The 17,056-nt window shown below is 37.3% G+C and overlaps 20 non-coding genes across 20 annotated transcripts; all 20 read left to right on the top strand.

The window, feature by feature from the left end:
- The first annotated feature begins 1,110 nt into the window (after positions 1-1,110).
- Positions 1,111-1,183, top strand: TRNAK-UUU (transfer RNA lysine (anticodon UUU)). Its single transcript has one exon. It is a non-coding gene; the product is annotated as a tRNA-Lys (tRNA).
- A 327-nt stretch (positions 1,184-1,510) lies between these two features.
- Positions 1,511-1,601, top strand: TRNAR-UCU (transfer RNA arginine (anticodon UCU)). The gene is given in 2 exon segments: positions 1,511-1,547; positions 1,566-1,601. It is a non-coding gene; the product is annotated as a tRNA-Arg (tRNA).
- Positions 1,602-2,046: 445 nt separating this feature from the next.
- Positions 2,047-2,119, top strand: TRNAK-UUU (transfer RNA lysine (anticodon UUU)). Its single transcript has one exon. It is a non-coding gene; the product is annotated as a tRNA-Lys (tRNA).
- Positions 2,120-3,119: 1,000 nt separating this feature from the next.
- TRNAK-UUU (transfer RNA lysine (anticodon UUU)) lies at positions 3,120-3,192 on the top strand. Its single transcript has one exon. It is a non-coding gene; the product is annotated as a tRNA-Lys (tRNA).
- Positions 3,193-3,519: 327 nt separating this feature from the next.
- On the top strand, positions 3,520-3,610 carry TRNAR-UCU (transfer RNA arginine (anticodon UCU)). Its single transcript is given in 2 exon segments — positions 3,520-3,556; positions 3,575-3,610. It is a non-coding gene; the product is annotated as a tRNA-Arg (tRNA).
- Positions 3,611-5,128: 1,518 nt separating this feature from the next.
- TRNAK-UUU (transfer RNA lysine (anticodon UUU)) lies at positions 5,129-5,201 on the top strand. The gene has a single exon. It is a non-coding gene; the product is annotated as a tRNA-Lys (tRNA).
- Positions 5,202-5,528: 327 nt separating this feature from the next.
- On the top strand, positions 5,529-5,619 carry TRNAR-UCU (transfer RNA arginine (anticodon UCU)). The gene is given in 2 exon segments: positions 5,529-5,565; positions 5,584-5,619. It is a non-coding gene; the product is annotated as a tRNA-Arg (tRNA).
- A 1,518-nt stretch (positions 5,620-7,137) lies between these two features.
- Positions 7,138-7,210, top strand: TRNAK-UUU (transfer RNA lysine (anticodon UUU)). Its single transcript has one exon. It is a non-coding gene; the product is annotated as a tRNA-Lys (tRNA).
- Positions 7,211-7,537: 327 nt separating this feature from the next.
- On the top strand, positions 7,538-7,628 carry TRNAR-UCU (transfer RNA arginine (anticodon UCU)). The gene is given in 2 exon segments: positions 7,538-7,574; positions 7,593-7,628. It is a non-coding gene; the product is annotated as a tRNA-Arg (tRNA).
- A 1,518-nt stretch (positions 7,629-9,146) lies between these two features.
- TRNAK-UUU (transfer RNA lysine (anticodon UUU)) lies at positions 9,147-9,219 on the top strand. Its single transcript has one exon. It is a non-coding gene; the product is annotated as a tRNA-Lys (tRNA).
- Positions 9,220-9,546: 327 nt separating this feature from the next.
- Positions 9,547-9,637, top strand: TRNAR-UCU (transfer RNA arginine (anticodon UCU)). Its single transcript is given in 2 exon segments — positions 9,547-9,583; positions 9,602-9,637. It is a non-coding gene; the product is annotated as a tRNA-Arg (tRNA).
- A 445-nt stretch (positions 9,638-10,082) lies between these two features.
- TRNAK-UUU (transfer RNA lysine (anticodon UUU)) lies at positions 10,083-10,155 on the top strand. The gene has a single exon. It is a non-coding gene; the product is annotated as a tRNA-Lys (tRNA).
- Positions 10,156-11,155: 1,000 nt separating this feature from the next.
- On the top strand, positions 11,156-11,228 carry TRNAK-UUU (transfer RNA lysine (anticodon UUU)). Its single transcript has one exon. It is a non-coding gene; the product is annotated as a tRNA-Lys (tRNA).
- Positions 11,229-11,555: 327 nt separating this feature from the next.
- On the top strand, positions 11,556-11,646 carry TRNAR-UCU (transfer RNA arginine (anticodon UCU)). Its single transcript is given in 2 exon segments — positions 11,556-11,592; positions 11,611-11,646. It is a non-coding gene; the product is annotated as a tRNA-Arg (tRNA).
- A 445-nt stretch (positions 11,647-12,091) lies between these two features.
- TRNAK-UUU (transfer RNA lysine (anticodon UUU)) lies at positions 12,092-12,164 on the top strand. Its single transcript has one exon. It is a non-coding gene; the product is annotated as a tRNA-Lys (tRNA).
- A 1,000-nt stretch (positions 12,165-13,164) lies between these two features.
- Positions 13,165-13,237, top strand: TRNAK-UUU (transfer RNA lysine (anticodon UUU)). The gene has a single exon. It is a non-coding gene; the product is annotated as a tRNA-Lys (tRNA).
- A 327-nt stretch (positions 13,238-13,564) lies between these two features.
- On the top strand, positions 13,565-13,655 carry TRNAR-UCU (transfer RNA arginine (anticodon UCU)). Its single transcript is given in 2 exon segments — positions 13,565-13,601; positions 13,620-13,655. It is a non-coding gene; the product is annotated as a tRNA-Arg (tRNA).
- A 445-nt stretch (positions 13,656-14,100) lies between these two features.
- On the top strand, positions 14,101-14,173 carry TRNAK-UUU (transfer RNA lysine (anticodon UUU)). The gene has a single exon. It is a non-coding gene; the product is annotated as a tRNA-Lys (tRNA).
- Positions 14,174-15,174: 1,001 nt separating this feature from the next.
- Positions 15,175-15,247, top strand: TRNAK-UUU (transfer RNA lysine (anticodon UUU)). The gene has a single exon. It is a non-coding gene; the product is annotated as a tRNA-Lys (tRNA).
- A 327-nt stretch (positions 15,248-15,574) lies between these two features.
- On the top strand, positions 15,575-15,665 carry TRNAR-UCU (transfer RNA arginine (anticodon UCU)). The gene is given in 2 exon segments: positions 15,575-15,611; positions 15,630-15,665. It is a non-coding gene; the product is annotated as a tRNA-Arg (tRNA).
- Positions 15,666-17,056: the final 1,391 nt, after the last annotated feature.

Raw genomic sequence — 17,056 nt, 5'->3', positions numbered from 1 at the left:
ATGTTGATAAGGTCATTTTGTGGAGTGACCTGTCCGAGCCTGGGTAGCTCAGTCGGGAGAGCATCAGACTTTTAATCTGAGGGCCCAGGGTTCAAGTCCCTGTTCAGGCGGCTTGGTTAAAGAAAAGGTATATCAATTGCATACTCTTTTCAGGATCCAATGAATGGGGAGTCCTATTAGAGATGTTTCAAAAAAGTCTTAATCAAGTCATTACATACCCATCTGTCTTCTACATTCTTTGACAAGGGTTAAGAAGACTTACCCAAACTGTATCATGTAGTTTGTTGATTATCTTTTACCCAATTCAATGTTCAAAATGGAAGGTAGTGTCCGATTAACTTGATAAAGTTGGTCAACAGCTGATAGGTCATCTTTTTATTTGTGAATCTCTGATCACCGTGTTGAATCAGGTCGGATCTCTAGTGCAATGGATAGCGGCTTGGAGTCCTAGACGAATGTAGCAAAAGCATTCAAAGGCTTTGTGTTCAAACACCAGCTGGGTCAATTTTATCCCTCCTCTTATTTTATAACTAATTGAAACAGTAACAAGCAATGCCTGCGTCTGCATCACCAGAAACATTTACCAAAATGGCAGTGAAAGAAAGTCTACTTAAACAGAGACTGTTTGCTTTGAAAACATTGCATAATCTATGCTCAAGAGGAAGTTCCCAAAGAAACTGCTGAAAATTTATGTAATTTAGTAGGTAGTAATAGTATTTGGCACTTTATTGATTTCACAAGGTCATTTTAGACACATGATTTCTAAGTCAGCCGAAAATGAGATAGTCCAAATTTCAGGATTTAAAATGGATTACGTGTGCTGCTGAAATTTCAAATGCTTAACACCTTCAATGCTACAGGAGATGTTCCTCCTGTGCTGAATGATCTGTAAATCCATTGTTCATGACGATCTCAGCTCGTCATAAGCACACGACAAGTGTACTGCACGACGAGCTGAGCTCGTCATGAGCATGGAAGGGGTTAAAACATCAATTTGTTATTAAACTCTACAAATTTGATTGCTAATATATGTAACCATATTAATACACAGAGTGTAGGTCAGTGTACGTCCACATTTGTTTAGCTGATTTTAAGACAGAGTATAGCAGAGCCTGGATAGCTCAGTCGGTAGAGCATCAGACTTTTAATCTGAGGGTCCAGGGTTCAAGTCCCTGTTCAGGCGGTTGCTTCCTTTAAAGAAAAATTACTCTAATTGGATGCTCTTTTTGTGTTCCCCTGCATGACGAATAAGATATTCCATTACTAAAATTGCAAAAACGTCTTTCATGGAGTTGTGAAATGCACATCTGCCTCATATATCATGTGCCATTTGCCTAAACTTAAGTCGTACGTAGACTTACCTAAGGTATCATGTAACTTGAGACGGTGAATATAATTTCCCCAATTCAATATTCAAAATAAATCCATGGTTATAGTATCAAATGAACTTTATAAAGCTGATCAACATTATTTCATTTCAGAATATCTCTGCACCTCATCAGAGTGTATTGGCTCTGTGGCGCAATGGATAGCGCATTGGACTTCTAGGTGAATGTAAAAAAGATATTCAAAGGTTGTGGGTTCGAATCCCACCAGAGTCACTTTTATCCCTATTTATTTCATAACTGTTTAAAAGAGTAATAAACAGTGCATGCATGCTTCTGCTTCACCAAAAAGGGCAGTGAAAGGAAGTCTATTTTAAATAGATACTATTCAAGTTACGCAATCTTTGCAGAAGAGGAAATTGGCAGCTGTACTTATGAAAATGTAATTTACTCAGAAGTAAGATTTTGGGCCCTTCCTTAATTTTACAATGTCAATAAAAACATATGAATTCTAAGTCAGCAAAAAAAATGAGATAGTAGCAATTTCAGGACTTACAATAAGGTTAAATTTACTGAAGAGATTTCAAATGCTTGAAGTACCAATTCATTATTATATTCCGCGTATTCAGTACTTAATACCGGCAACCATCTTAAGAAACGTAGTGATAGTTGGGACACTTCCAAATGTTGATAAGGTCATTTTGTGGAGCGCCCTCTCCGAGCCTGGATAGCTCAGTCGGGAGAGCATCAGACTTTTAATCTGAGGGCCCAGGGTTCAAGTCCCTGTTCAGGCGGCTTGGTTAAAGAAAAGGTATATCAATTGCATACTCTTTTCAGGATCCAATGAATGGGGAGTCCTATTAGAGATGTTTCAAAAAAGTCTTAATCAAGTCATTACATACCCATCTGTCTTCTACATTCTTTGACAAGGGTTAAGAAGACTTACCCAAACTGTATCATGTAGTTTGTTGATTATCTTTTACCCAATTCAATGTTCAAAATGTAAGGTAGTGTCCGATTAACTTGATAAAGTTGGTCAACAGCTGATAGGTCATCTTTTTATTTGTGAATCTCTGATCACCGTGTTGAATCAGGTCGGATCTCTAGTGCAATGGATAGCGGCTTGGAGTCCTAGACGAATGTAGCAAAAGCATTCAAAGGCTTTGTGTTCAAACACCAGCTGGGTCAATTTTATCCCTCCTCTTATTTTATAACTAATTGAAACAGTAACAAGCAATGCCTGCGTCTGCATCACCAGAAACATTTACCAAAATGGCAGTGAAAGAAAGTCTACTTAAACAGAGACTGTTTGCTTTGAAAACATTGCATAATCTATGCTCAAGAGGAAGTTCCCAAAGAAACTGCTGAAAATGTATGTAATTTAGTAGGTAGTAATAGTATTTGGCACTTTATTGATTTCACAAGGTCATTTTAGACACATGATTTCTAAGTCAGCCGAAAATGAGATAGTACAAATTTAAGGATTTAAAATGGATTACGTGTGATGCTGAAATTTCAAATGCTTAACACCTTCAATGCTACAGGAGATTTTCCTCCTGTGCTGAATGATCTGTAAATCCATTGTTCATGACGAGCTCAGCTCGTCATAAGCACACGACAAGTGTACTGCACGACGAGCTGAGCTCGTCATGAGCATGGAAGGGGTTAAAACATCAATTTGTTATTAAACTCTACAAATTTGATTGCTAATATATGTAACCATATTAATACACAGAGTGTAGGTCAGTGTACGTCCACATTTGTTTAGCTGATTTTAAGACAGAGTATAGCAGAGCCTGGATAGCTCAGTCGGTAGAGCATCAGACTTTTAATCTGAGGGTCCAGGGTTCAAGTCCCTGTTCAGGCGGTTGCTTCCTTTAAAGAAAAATTACTCTAATTGGATGCTCTTTTTGTGTTCCCCTGCATGACGAATAAGATATTCCATTACTAAAATTGCAAAAACGTCTTTCATGGAGTTGTGAAATGCACATCTGCCTCATATATCATGTGCCATTTGCCTAAACTTAAGTCGTACGTAGACTTACCTAAGGTATCATGTAACTTGAGACGGTGAATATAATTTCCCCAATTCAATATTCAAAATAAATCCATGGTTATAGTATCAAATGAACTTTATAAAGCTGATCAACATTATTTCATTTCAGAATATCTCTGCACCTCATCAGAGTGTATTGGCTCTGTGGTGCAATGGATAGCGCATTGGACTTCTAGGTGAATGTAAAAAAGATATTCAAAGGTTGTGGGTTCGAATCCCACCAGAGTCACTTTTATCCCTATTTATTTCATAACTGTTTAAAAGAGTAATAAACAGTGCATGCATGCTTCTGCTTCACCAAAAAGGGCAGTGAAAGGAAGTCTATTTTAAATAGATACTATTCAAGTTACGCAATCTTTGCAGAAGAGGAAATTGGCAGCTGTACTTATGAAAATGTAATTTACTCAGAAGTAAGATTTTGGGCCCTTCCTTAATTTTACAATGTCAATAAAAACATATGAATTCTAAGTCAGCAAAAAAAATGAGATAGTAGCAATTTCAGGACTTACAATAAGGTTAAATTTACTGAAGAGATTTCAAATGCTTGAAGTACCAATTCATTATTATATTCCGCGTATTCAGTACTTAATACCGGCAACCATCTTAAGAAACGTAGTGATAGTTGGGACACTTCCAAATGTTGATAAGGTCATTTTGTGGAGTGACCTGTCCGAGCCTGGGTAGCTCAGTCGGGAGAGCATCAGACTTTTAATCTGAGGGCCCAGGGTTCAAGTCCCTGTTCAGGCGGCTTGGTTAAAGAAAAGGTATATCAATTGCATACTCTTTTCAGGATCCAATGAATGGGGAGTCCTATTAGAGATGTTTCAAAAAAGTCTTAATCAAGTCATTACATACCCATCTGTCTTCTACATTCTTTGACAAGGGTTAAGAAGACTTACCCAAACTGTATCATGTAGTTTGTTGATTATCTTTTACCCAATTCAATGTTCAAAATGTAAGGTAGTGTCCGATTAACTTGATAAAGTTGGTCAACAGCTGATAGGTCATCTTTTTATTTGTGAATCTCTGATCACCGTGTTGAATCAGGTCGGATCTCTAGTGCAATGGATAGCGGCTTGGAGTCCTAGACGAATGTAGCAAAAGCATTCAAAGGCTTTGTGTTCAAACACCAGCTGGGTCAATTTTATCCCTCCTCTTATTTTATAACTAATTGAAACAGTAACAAGCAATGCCTGCGTCTGCATCACCAGAAACATTTACCAAAATGGCAGTGAAAGAAAGTCTACTTAAACAGAGACTGTTTGCTTTGAAAACATTGCATAATCTATGCTCAAGAGGAAGTTCCCAAAGAAACTGCTGAAAATTTATGTAATTTAGTAGGTAGTAATAGTATTTGGCACTTTATTGATTTCACAAGGTCATTTTAGACACATGATTTCTAAGTCAGCCGAAAATGATTTAGTACAAATTTCAGGATTTAAAATGGATTACGTGTGCTGCTGAAATTTCAAATGCTTAACACCTTCAATGCTACAGGAGATTTTCCTCCTGTGCTGAATGATCTGTAAATCCATTGTTCATGACGAGCTCAGCTCGTCATAAGCACACGACAAGTGTACTGCACGACGAGCTGAGCTCGTCATGAGCATGGAAGGGGTTAAAACATCAATTTGTTATTAAACTCTACAAATTTGATTGCTAATATATGTAACCATATTAATACACAGAGTGTAGGTCAGTGTACGTCCACATTTGTTTAGCTGATTTTAAGACAGAGTATAGCAGAGCCTGGATAGCTCAGTCGGTAGAGCATCAGACTTTTAATCTGAGGGTCCAGGGTTCAAGTCCCTGTTCAGGCGGTTGCTTCCTTTAAAGAAAAATTACTCTAATTGGATGCTCTTTTTGTGTTCCCCTGCATGACGAATAAGATATTCCATTACTAAAATTGCAAAAACGTCTTTCATGGAGTTGTGAAATGCACATCTGCCTCATATATCATGTGCCATTTGCCTAAACTTAAGTCGTACGTAGACTTACCTAAGGTATCATGTAACTTGAGACGGTGAATATAATTTCCCCAATTCAATATTCAAAATAAATCCATGGTTATAGTATCAAATGAACTTTATAAAGCTGATCAACATTATTTCATTTCAGAATATCTCTGCACCTCATCAGAGTGTATTGGCTCTGTGGCGCAATGGATAGCGCATTGGACTTCTAGGTGAATGTAAAAAAGATATTCAAAGGTTGTGGGTTCGAATCCCACCAGAGTCACTTTTATCCCTATTTATTTCATAACTGTTTAAAAGAGTAATAAACAGTGCATGCATGCTTCTGCTTCACCAAAAAGGGCAGTGAAAGGAAGTCTATTTTAAATAGATACTATTCAAGTTACGCAATCTTTGCAGAAGAGGAAATTGGCAGCTGTACTTATGAAAATGTAATTTACTCAGAAGTAAGATTTTGGGCCCTTCCTTAATTTTACAATGTCAATAAAAACATATGAATTCTAAGTCAGCAAAAAAAATGAGATAGTAGCAATTTCAGGACTTACAATAAGGTTAAATTTACTGAAGAGATTTCAAATGCTTGAAGTACCAATTCATTATTATATTCCGCGTATTCAGTACTTAATACCGGCAACCATCTTAAGAAACGTAGTGATAGTTGGGACACTTCCAAATGTTGATAAGGTCATTTTGTGGAGTGACCTGTCCGAGCCTGGGTAGCTCAGTCGGGAGAGCATCAGACTTTTAATCTGAGGGCCCAGGGTTCAAGTCCCTGTTCAGGCGGCTTGGTTAAAGAAAAGGTATATCAATTGCATACTCTTTTCAGGATCCAATGAATGGGGAGTCCTATTAGAGATGTTTCAAAAAAGTCTTAATCAAGTCATTACATACCCATCTGTCTTCTACATTCTTTGACAAGGGTTAAGAAGACTTACCCAAACTGTATCATGTAGTTTGTTGATTATCTTTTACCCAATTCAATGTTCAAAATGTAAGGTAGTGTCCGATTAACTTGATAAAGTTGGTCAACAGCTGATAGGTCATCTTTTTATTTGTGAATCTCTGATCACCGTGTTGAATCAGGTCGGATCTCTAGTGCAATGGATAGCGGCTTGGAGTCCTAGACGAATGTAGCAAAAGCATTCAAAGGCTTTGTGTTCAAACACCAGCTGGGTCAATTTTATCCCTCCTCTTATTTTATAACTAATTGAAACAGTAACAAGCAATGCCTGCGTCTGCATCACCAGAAACATTTACCAAAATGGCAGTGAAAGAAAGTCTACTTAAACAGAGACTGTTTGCTTTGAAAACATTGCATAATCTATGCTCAAGAGGAAGTTCCCAAAGAAACTGCTGAAAATTTATGTAATTTAGTAGGTAGTAATAGTATTTGGCACTTTATTGATTTCACAAGGTCATTTTAGACACATGATTTCTAAGTCAGCCGAAAATGAGATAGTACAAATTTAAGGATTTAAAATGGATTACGTGTGATGCTGAAATTTCAAATGCTTAACACCTTCAATGCTACAGGAGATTTTCCTCCTGTGCTGAATGATCTGTAAATCCATTGTTCATGACGAGCTCAGCTCGTCATAAGCACACGACAAGTGTACTGCACGACGAGCTGAGCTCGTCATGAGCATGGAAGGGGTTAAAACATCAATTTGTTATTAAACTCTACAAATTTGATTGCTAATATATGTAACCATATTAATACACAGAGTGTAGGTCAGTGTACGTCCACATTTGTTTAGCTGATTTTAAGACAGAGTATAGCAGAGCCTGGATAGCTCAGTCGGTAGAGCATCAGACTTTTAATCTGAGGGTCCAGGGTTCAAGTCCCTGTTCAGGCGGTTGCTTCCTTTAAAGAAAAATTACTCTAATTGGATGCTCTTTTTGTGTTCCCCTGCATGACGAATAAGATATTCCATTACTAAAATTGCAAAAACGTCTTTCATGGAGTTGTGAAATGCACATCTGCCTCATATATCATGTGCCATTTGCCTAAACTTAAGTCGTACGTAGACTTACCTAAGGTATCATGTAACTTGAGACGGTGAATATAATTTCCCCAATTCAATATTCAAAATAAATCCATGGTTATAGTATCAAATGAACTTTATAAAGCTGATCAACATTATTTCATTTCAGAATATCTCTGCACCTCATCAGAGTGTATTGGCTCTGTGGCGCAATGGATAGCGCATTGGACTTCTAGGTGAATGTAAAAAAGATATTCAAAGGTTGTGGGTTCGAATCCCACCAGAGTCACTTTTATCCCTATTTATTTCATAACTGTTTAAAAGAGTAATAAACAGTGCATGCATGCTTCTGCTTCACCAAAAAGGGCAGTGAAAGGAAGTCTATTTTAAATAGATACTATTCAAGTTACGCAATCTTTGCAGAAGAGGAAATTGGCAGCTGTACTTATGAAAATGTAATTTACTCAGAAGTAAGATTTTGGGCCCTTCCTTAATTTTACAATGTCAATAAAAACATATGAATTCTAAGTCAGCAAAAAAAATGAGATAGTAGCAATTTCAGGACTTACAATAAGGTTAAATTTACTGAAGAGATTTCAAATGCTTGAAGTACCAATTCATTATTATATTCCGCGTATTCAGTACTTAATACCGGCAACCATCTTAAGAAACGTAGTGATAGTTGGGACACTTCCAAATGTTGATAAGGTCATTTTGTGGAGTGACCTGTCCGAGCCTGGGTAGCTCAGTCGGGAGAGCATCAGACTTTTAATCTGAGGGCCCAGGGTTCAAGTCCCTGTTCAGGCGGCTTGGTTAAAGAAAAGGTATATCAATTGCATACTCTTTTCAGGATCCAATGAATGGGGAGTCCTATTAGAGATGTTTCAAAAAAGTCTTAATCAAGTCATTACATACCCATCTGTCTTCTACATTCTTTGACAAGGGTTAAGAAGACTTACCCAAACTGTATCATGTAGTTTGTTGATTATCTTTTACCCAATTCAATGTTCAAAATGTAAGGTAGTGTCCGATTAACTTGATAAAGTTGGTCAACAGCTGATAGGTCATCTTTTTATTTGTGAATCTCTGATCACCGTGTTGAATCAGGTCGGATCTCTAGTGCAATGGATAGCGGCTTGGAGTCCTAGACGAATGTAGCAAAAGCATTCAAAGGCTTTGTGTTCAAACACCAGCTGGGTCAATTTTATCCCTCCTCTTATTTTATAACTAATTGAAACAGTAACAAGCAATGCCTGCGTCTGCATCACCAGAAACATTTACCAAAATGGCAGTGAAAGAAAGTCTACTTAAACAGAGACTGTTTGCTTTGAAAACATTGCATAATCTATGCTCAAGAGGAAGTTCCCAAAGAAACTGCTGAAAATGTATGTAATTTAGTAGGTAGTAATAGTATTTGGCACTTTATTGATTTCACAAGGTCATTTTAGACACATGATTTCTAAGTCAGCCGAAAATGAGATAGTACAAATTTAAGGATTTAAAATGGATTACGTGTGCTGCTGAAATTTCAAATGCTTAACACCTTCAATGCTACAGGAGATTTTCCTCCTGTGCTGAATGATCTGTAAATCCATTGTTCATGACGAGCTCAGCTCGTCATAAGCACACGACAAGTGTACTGCACGACGAGCTGAGCTCGTCATGAGCATGGAAGGGGTTAAAACATCAATTTGTTATTAAACTCTACAAATTTGATTGCTAATATATGTAACCATATTAATACACAGAGTGTAGGTCAGTGTACGTCCACATTTGTTTAGCTGATTTTAAGACAGAGTATAGCAGAGCCTGGATAGCTCAGTCGGTAGAGCATCAGACTTTTAATCTGAGGGTCCAGGGTTCAAGTCCCTGTTCAGGCGGTTGCTTCCTTTAAAGAAAAATTACTCTAATTGGATGCTCTTTTTGTGTTCCCCTGCATGACGAATAAGATATTCCATTACTAAAATTGCAAAAACGTCTTTCATGGAGTTGTGAAATGCACATCTGCCTCATATATCATGTGCCATTTGCCTAAACTTAAGTCGTACGTAGACTTACCTAAGGTATCATGTAACTTGAGACGGTGAATATAATTTCCCCAATTCAATATTCAAAATAAATCCATGGTTATAGTATCAAATGAACTTTATAAAGCTGATCAACATTATTTCATTTCAGAATATCTCTGCACCTCATCAGAGTGTATTGGCTCTGTGGCGCAATGGATAGCGCATTGGACTTCTAGGTGAATGTAAAAAAGATATTCAAAGGTTGTGGGTTCGAATCCCACCAGAGTCACTTTTATCCCTATTTATTTCATAACTGTTTAAAAGAGTAATAAACAGTGCATGCATGCTTCTGCTTCACCAAAAAGGGCAGTGAAAGGAAGTCTATTTTAAATAGATACTATTCAAGTTACGCAATCTTTGCAGAAGAGGAAATTGGCAGCTGTACTTATGAAAATGTAATTTACTCAGAAGTAAGATTTTGGGCCCTTCCTTAATTTTACAATGTCAATAAAAACATATGAATTCTAAGTCAGCAAAAAAAATGAGATAGTAGCAATTTCAGGACTTACAATAAGGTTAAATTTACTGAAGAGATTTCAAATGCTTGAAGTACCAATTCATTATTATATTCCGCGTATTCAGTACTTAATACCGGCAACCATCTTAAGAAACGTAGTGATAGTTGGGACACTTCCAAATGTTGATAAGGTCATTTTGTGGAGTGCACTCTCCGAGCCTGGATAGCTCAGTCGGGAGAGCATCAGACTTTTAATCTGAGGGCCCAGGGTTCAAGTCCCTGTTCAGGCGGCTTGGTTAAAGAAAAGGTATATCAATTGCATACTCTTTTCAGGATCCAATGAATGGGGAGTCCTATTAGAGATGTTTCAAAAAAGTCTTAATCAAGTCATTACATACCCATCTGTCTTCTACATTCTTTGACAAGGGTTAAGAAGACTTACCCAAACTGTATCATGTAGTTTGTTGATTATCTTTTACCCAATTCAATGTTCAAAATGTAAGGTAGTGTCCGATTAACTTGATAAAGTTGGTCAACAGCTGATAGGTCATCTTTTTATTTGTGAATCTCTGATCACCGTGTTGAATCAGGTCGGATCTCTAGTGCAATGGATAGCGGCTTGGAGTCCTAGACGAATGTAGCAAAAGCATTCAAAGGCTTTGTGTTCAAACACCAGCTGGGTCAATTTTATCCCTCCTCTTATTTTATAACTAATTGAAACAGTAACAAGCAATGCCTGCGTCTGCATCACCAGAAACATTTACCAAAATGGGAGTGAAAGAAAGTCTACTTAAACAGAGACTGTTTGCTTTGAAAACATTGCATAATCTATGCTCAAGAGGAAGTTCCCAAAGAAACTGCTGAAAATGTATGTAATTTAGTAGGTAGTAATAGTATTTGGCACTTTATTGATTTCACAAGGTCATTTTAGACACATGATTTCTAAGTCAGGCGAAAATGAGATAGTACAAATTTAAGGATTTAAAATGGATTACGTGTGCTGCTGAAATTTCAAATGCTTAACACCTTCAATGCTACAGGAGATTTTCCTCCTGTGCTGAATGATCTGTAAATCCATTGTTCATGACGAGCTCAGCTCGTCATAAGCACACGACAAGTGTACTGCACGACGAGCTGAGCTCGTCATGAGCATGGAAGGGGTTAAAACATCAATTTGTTATTAAACTCTACAAATTTGATTGCTAATATATGTAACCATATTAATACACAGAGTGTAGGTCAGTGTACGTCCACATTTGTTTAGCTGATTTTAAGACAGAGTATAGCAGAGCCTGGATAGCTCAGTCGGTAGAGCATCAGACTTTTAATCTGAGGGTCCAGGGTTCAAGTCCCTGTTCAGGCGGTTGCTTCCTTTAAAGAAAAATTACTCTAATTGGATGCTCTTTTTGTGTTCCCCTGCATGACGAATAAGATATTCCATTACTAAAATTGCAAAAACGTCTTTCATGGAGTTGTGAAATGCACATCTGCCTCATATATCATGTGCCATTTGCCTAAACTTAAGTCGTACGTAGACTTACCTAAGGTATCATGTAACTTGAGACGGTGAATATAATTTCCCCAATTCAATATTCAAAATAAATCCATGGTTATAGTATCAAATGAACTTTATAAAGCTTATCAACATTATTTCATTTCAGAATATCTCTGCACCTCATCAGAGTGTATTGGCTCTGTGGCGCAATGGATAGCGCATTGGACTTCTAGGTGAATGTAAAAAAGATATTCAAAGGTTGTGGGTTCGAATCCCACCAGAGTCACTTTTATCCCTATTTATTTCATAACTGTTTAAAAGAGTAATAAACAGTGCATGCATGCTTCTGCTTCACCAAAAAGGGCAGTGAAAGGAAGTCTATTTTAAATAGATACTATTCAAGTTACGCAATCTTTGCAGAAGAGGAAATTGGCAGCTGTACTTATGAAAATGTAATTTACTCAGAAGTAAGATTTTGGGCCCTTCCTTAATTTTACAATGTCAATAAAAACATATGAATTCTAAGTCAGCAAAAAAAATGAGATAGTAGCAATTTCAGGACTTACAATAAGGTTAAATTTACTGAAGAGATTTCAAATGCTTGAAGTACCAATTCATTATTATATTCCGCGTATTCAGTACTTAATACCGGCAACCATCTTAAGAAACGTAGTGATAGTTGGGACACTTCCAAATGTTGATAAGGTCATTTTGTGGAGTGCCCTCTCCGAGCCTGGATAGCTCAGTCGGGAGAGCATCAGACTTTTAATCTGAGGGCCCAGGGTTCAAGTCCCTGTTCAGGCGGCTTGGTTAAAGAAAAGGTATATCAATTGCATACTCTTTTCAGGATCCAATGAATGGGGAGTCCTATTAGAAATGTTTCAAAAAAGTCTTAATCAAGTCATTACATACCCATCTGTCTTCTACATTCTTTGACAAGGGTTAAGAAGACTTACCCAAACTGTATCATGTAGTTTGTTGATTATCTTTTACCCAATTCAATGTTCAAAATGTAAGGTAGTGTCCGATTAACTTGATAAAGTTGGTCAACAGCTGATAGGTCATCTTTTTATTTGTGAATCTCTGATCACCGTGTTGAATCAGGTCGGATCTCTAGTGCAATGGATAGCGGCTTGGAGTCCTAGACGAATGTAGCAAAAGCATTCAAAGGCTTTGTGTTCAAACACCAGCTGGGTCAATTTTATCCCTCCTCTTATTTTATAACTAATTGAAACAGTAACAAGCAATGCCTACGTCTGCATCACCAGAAACATTTACCAAAATGGCAGAGAAAGAAAGTCTACTTAAACAGAGACTGTTTGCTTTGAAAACATTGCATAATCTATGCCCAAGAGGAAATTCCCCAAGATACTGCTGAAAATGGATGTAATTTAGTAGGTAGTAATACTATTTGGCACTTTATTGATTTCACAAGGTCATTTTAGACACATGATTTCTAAGTCAGGCGAAAATGAGATAGTACAAATTTAAGGATTTAAAATGGATTACGTGTGCTGCTGAAATTTCAAATGCTTAACACCTTCAATGCTACAGGAGATTTTCCTCCTGTGCTGAATGATCTGTAAATCCATTGTTCATGACGAGCTCAGCTCGTCATAAGCACACGACAAGTGTACTGCACGACGAGCTGAGCTCGTCATGAGCATGGAAGGGGTTAAAACATCAATTTGTTATTAAACTCTACAAATTTGATTGCTAATATATGTAACCATATTAATACACAGAGTGTAGGTCAGTGTACGTCCACATTTGTTTAGCTGATTTTAAGACAGAGTATAGCAGAGCCTGGATAGCTCAGTCGGTAGAGCATCAGACTTTTAATCTGAGGGTCCAGGGTTCAAGTCCCTGTTCAGGCGGTTGCTTCCTTTAAAGAAAAATTACTCTAATTGGATGCTCTTTTTGTGTTCCCCTGCATGACGAATAAGATATTCCATTACTAAAATTGCAAAAACGTCTTTCATGGAGTTGTGAAATGCACATCTGCCTCATATATCATGTGCCATTTGCCTAAACTTAAGTCGTACGTAGACTTACCTAAGGTATCATGTAACTTGAGACGGTGAATATAATTTCCCCAATTCAATATTCAAAATAAATCCATGGTTATAGTATCAAATGAACTTTATAAAGCTTATCAACATTATTTCATTTCAGAATATCTCTGCACCTCATCAGAGTGTATTGGCTCTGTGGCGCAATGGATAGCGCATTGGACTTCTAGGTGAATGTAAAAAAGATATTCAAAGGTTGTGGGTTCGAATCCCACCAGAGTCACTTTTATCCCTATTTATTTCATAACTGTTTAAAAGAGTAATAAACAGTGCATGCATGCTTCTGCTTCACCAAAAAGGGCAGTGAAAGGAAGTCTATTTTAAATAGATACTATTCAAGTTACGCAATCTTTGCAGAAGAGGAAATTGGCAGCTGTACTTATGAAAATGTAATTTACTCAGAAGTAAGATTTTGGGCCCTTCCTTAATTTTACAATGTCAATAAAAACATATGAATTCTAAGTCAGCAAAAAAAATGAGATAGTAGCAATTTCAGGACTTACAATAAGGTTAAATTTACTGAAGAGATTTCAAATGCTTGAAGTACCAATTCATTATTATATTCCGCGTATTCAGTACTTAATACCGGCAACCATCTTAAGAAACGTAGTGATAGTTGGGACACTTCCAAATGTTGATAAGGTCATTTTGTGGAGCGACCTCTCCGAGCCTGGATAGCTCAGTCGGGAGAGCATCAGACTTTTAATCTGAGGGCCCAGGGTTCAAGTCCCTGTTCAGGCGGCTTGGTTAAAGAAAAGGTATATCAATTGCATACTCTTTTCAGGATCCAATGAATGGGGAGTCCTATTAGAGATGTTTCAAAATAGTCTTAATCAAGTCATTACATACCCATCTGTCTTATACATTCTTTGACAAGGGTTAAGAAGACTTACCCAAACTGTATCATGTAGTTTGACATGTTGATTATCTTTTACCCAATTCAATGTTCAAAATGTAAGGTAGTGTCCAATTAACTTGATAAAGTTGGTCAACAGCTGATAGGTCATCTTTTTATTTGTGAATCTCTGATCACCGTGTTGAATCAGGTCGGTTCTCTAGTGCAATGGATAGCGGCTTGGAGTCCTAGACGAATGTAGCAAAAGCATTCAAAGGCTTTGTGTTCAAACACCAGCTGGGTCAATGTTATCCCTCCTCTTATTTTATAACTAATTAAAACAGTAACAAGCAATGCCTGCGTCTGCATCACCAGAAACATTTACCAACATGGCAGTGAAAGAAAGTCTACTTAAACAGAGACTGTTTGCTTTGAAAACATTGCATAATCTATGCCCAAGAGGAAATTCCCAAAGATACTGCTGAAAATGTAATTTAGTAGGTAGTAATAGTATTTGGCACTTTATTGATTTCACAATGTCATTTTAGACACATGATTTCTAAGTCAGCCGAAAATGAGATAGTACAAATTTCAGGATTTAAAATGGATTACGTGTGCTGCTGAAATTTCAAATGCTTACCACCTTCAATGCTACAGGAGATTTTCCTCCTGTGTTGAATGATCTGTAAATCCATTGTTCATGACGAGCTCAGCTCGTCATAAGCACACGACAAGTGTACTGCACGACGAGCTGAGCTCGTCATGAGCATGGAAGGGGTTAAAACATCAATTTGTTATTAAACTCTACAAATTTGATTGCTAATGTATGTAACCATATTAATACACAGAGTGTAGGTCAGTGTACGTCCACATTTGTTTAGCTGTTTTTAAGACAGAGTATAGCAGAGCCTGGATAGCTCAGTCGGTAGAGCATCAGACTTTTAATCTGAGGAACCAGGGTTCAAGTCCCTGTTCAGGCGGGTGCTTCCTTTAAAGAAAAATTACTCTAATTGGATGCTCTTTTTGTGTTCCCCTGCATGACGAATAAGATATTCCATTACTAAAATTGCAAAAACGTCTTTCATGGAGTTGTGAAATGCACATCTGCCTCATATATCATGTGCCATTTGACTAAACTTAAGTCGTACGTAGATTTACCTAAGGTATCATGTAACTTGAGACGGTGAATATAATTTCCCCAATTCAATATTCAAAATAAATCCATGGTTATAGTATCAAATGAACTTTATAAAGCTGATCAACATTATTTCATTTCAGAATATCTCTGCACCTCATCAGAGCGTATTGGCTCTGTGGCGCAATGGATAGCGCATTGGACTTCTAGGTGAATGTAAAAAAGATATTCAAAGGTTGTGGGTTCGAATCCCACCAGAGTCAGTTTTATCCCTATTTATTTCATAACTGTTTAAAAGAGTAATAAACAGTGCATGCATGCTTCTGCTTCACCAAAAAGGGCAGTGAAAGGAAGTCTATTTTAAATAGATACTATTCAAGTTACGCAATCTTTGCAGAAGAGGAAATTGGCAGCTGTACTTATGAAAATGTAATTTACTCAGAAGTAAGATTTTGGGCCCTTCCTTAATTTTACAATGTCAATAAAAACATATGAATTCTAAGTCAGCAAAAAAAATGAGATAGTAGCAATTTCAGGACTTACAATAAGGTTAAATTTACTGAAGAGATTTCAAATGCTTGAAGTACCAATTCATTATTATATTCCGCGTATTCAGTACTTAATACCGGCAACCATCTTAAGAAACGTAGTGATAGTTGGGACACTTCCAAATGTTGATAAGGTCATTTTGTGGAGTGACCTGTCCGAGCCTGGGTAGCTCAGTCGGGAGAGCATCAGACTTTTAATCTGAGGGCCCAGGGTTCAAGTCCCTGTTCAGGCGGCTTGGTTAAAGAAAAGGTATATCAATTGCATACTCTTTTCAGGATCCAATGAATGGGGAGTCCTATTAGAGATGTTTCAAAAAAGTCTTAATCAAGTCATTACATACCCATCTGTCTTCTACATTCTTTGACAAGGGTTAAGAAGACTTACCCAAACTGTATCATGTAGTTTGTTGATTATCTTTTACCCAATTCAATGTTCAAAATGTAAGGTAGTGTCCGATTAACTTGATAAAGTTGGTCAACAGCTGATAGGTCATCTTTTTATTTGTGAATCTCTGATCACCGTGTTGAATCAGGTCGGATCTCTAGTGCAATGGATAGCGGCTTGGAGTCCTAGACGAATGTAGCAAAAGCATTCAAAGGCTTTGTGTTCAAACACCAGCTGGTTCAATTTTATCCCTCCTCTTATTTTATAACTAATTGAAACAGTAACAAGCAATGCCTGCGTCTGCATCACCAGAAACATTTACCAAAATGGCAGAGAAAGAAAGTCTACTTAAACAGAGACTGTTTGCTTTGAAAACATTGCATAATCTATGCCCAAGAGGAAATTCCCCAAGATACTGCTGAAAATGTATGTAATTTAGTAGGTAGTAATACTATTTGGCACTTTATTGATTTCACAATGTCATTTTAGACACATGATTTCTAAGTCAGCCGAAAATGAGATAGTACAAATTTCAGGATTTAAAATGGATTACGTGTGCTGCTGAAATTTCAAATGCTTAACACCTTCAATGCTACAGGAGATTTTCCTCCTGTGCTGAATGATCTGTAAATCCATTGTTCATGACGAGCTCAGCTCGTCATAAGCACACGACAAGTGTACTGCACGACGAGCTGAGCTCGTCATGAGCATGGAAGGGGTT

The sequence above is a fragment of the Lissotriton helveticus genome, chromosome 1_1 (genome assembly GCF_964261635.1).
Source record: "Lissotriton helveticus chromosome 1_1, aLisHel1.1, whole genome shotgun sequence".
NCBI lineage: Eukaryota > Metazoa > Chordata > Amphibia > Caudata > Salamandridae > Lissotriton > Lissotriton helveticus.
Note: the sequence above shows the minus strand (reverse complement) of the source record. Positions and strands in the feature narration are given on the sequence as shown.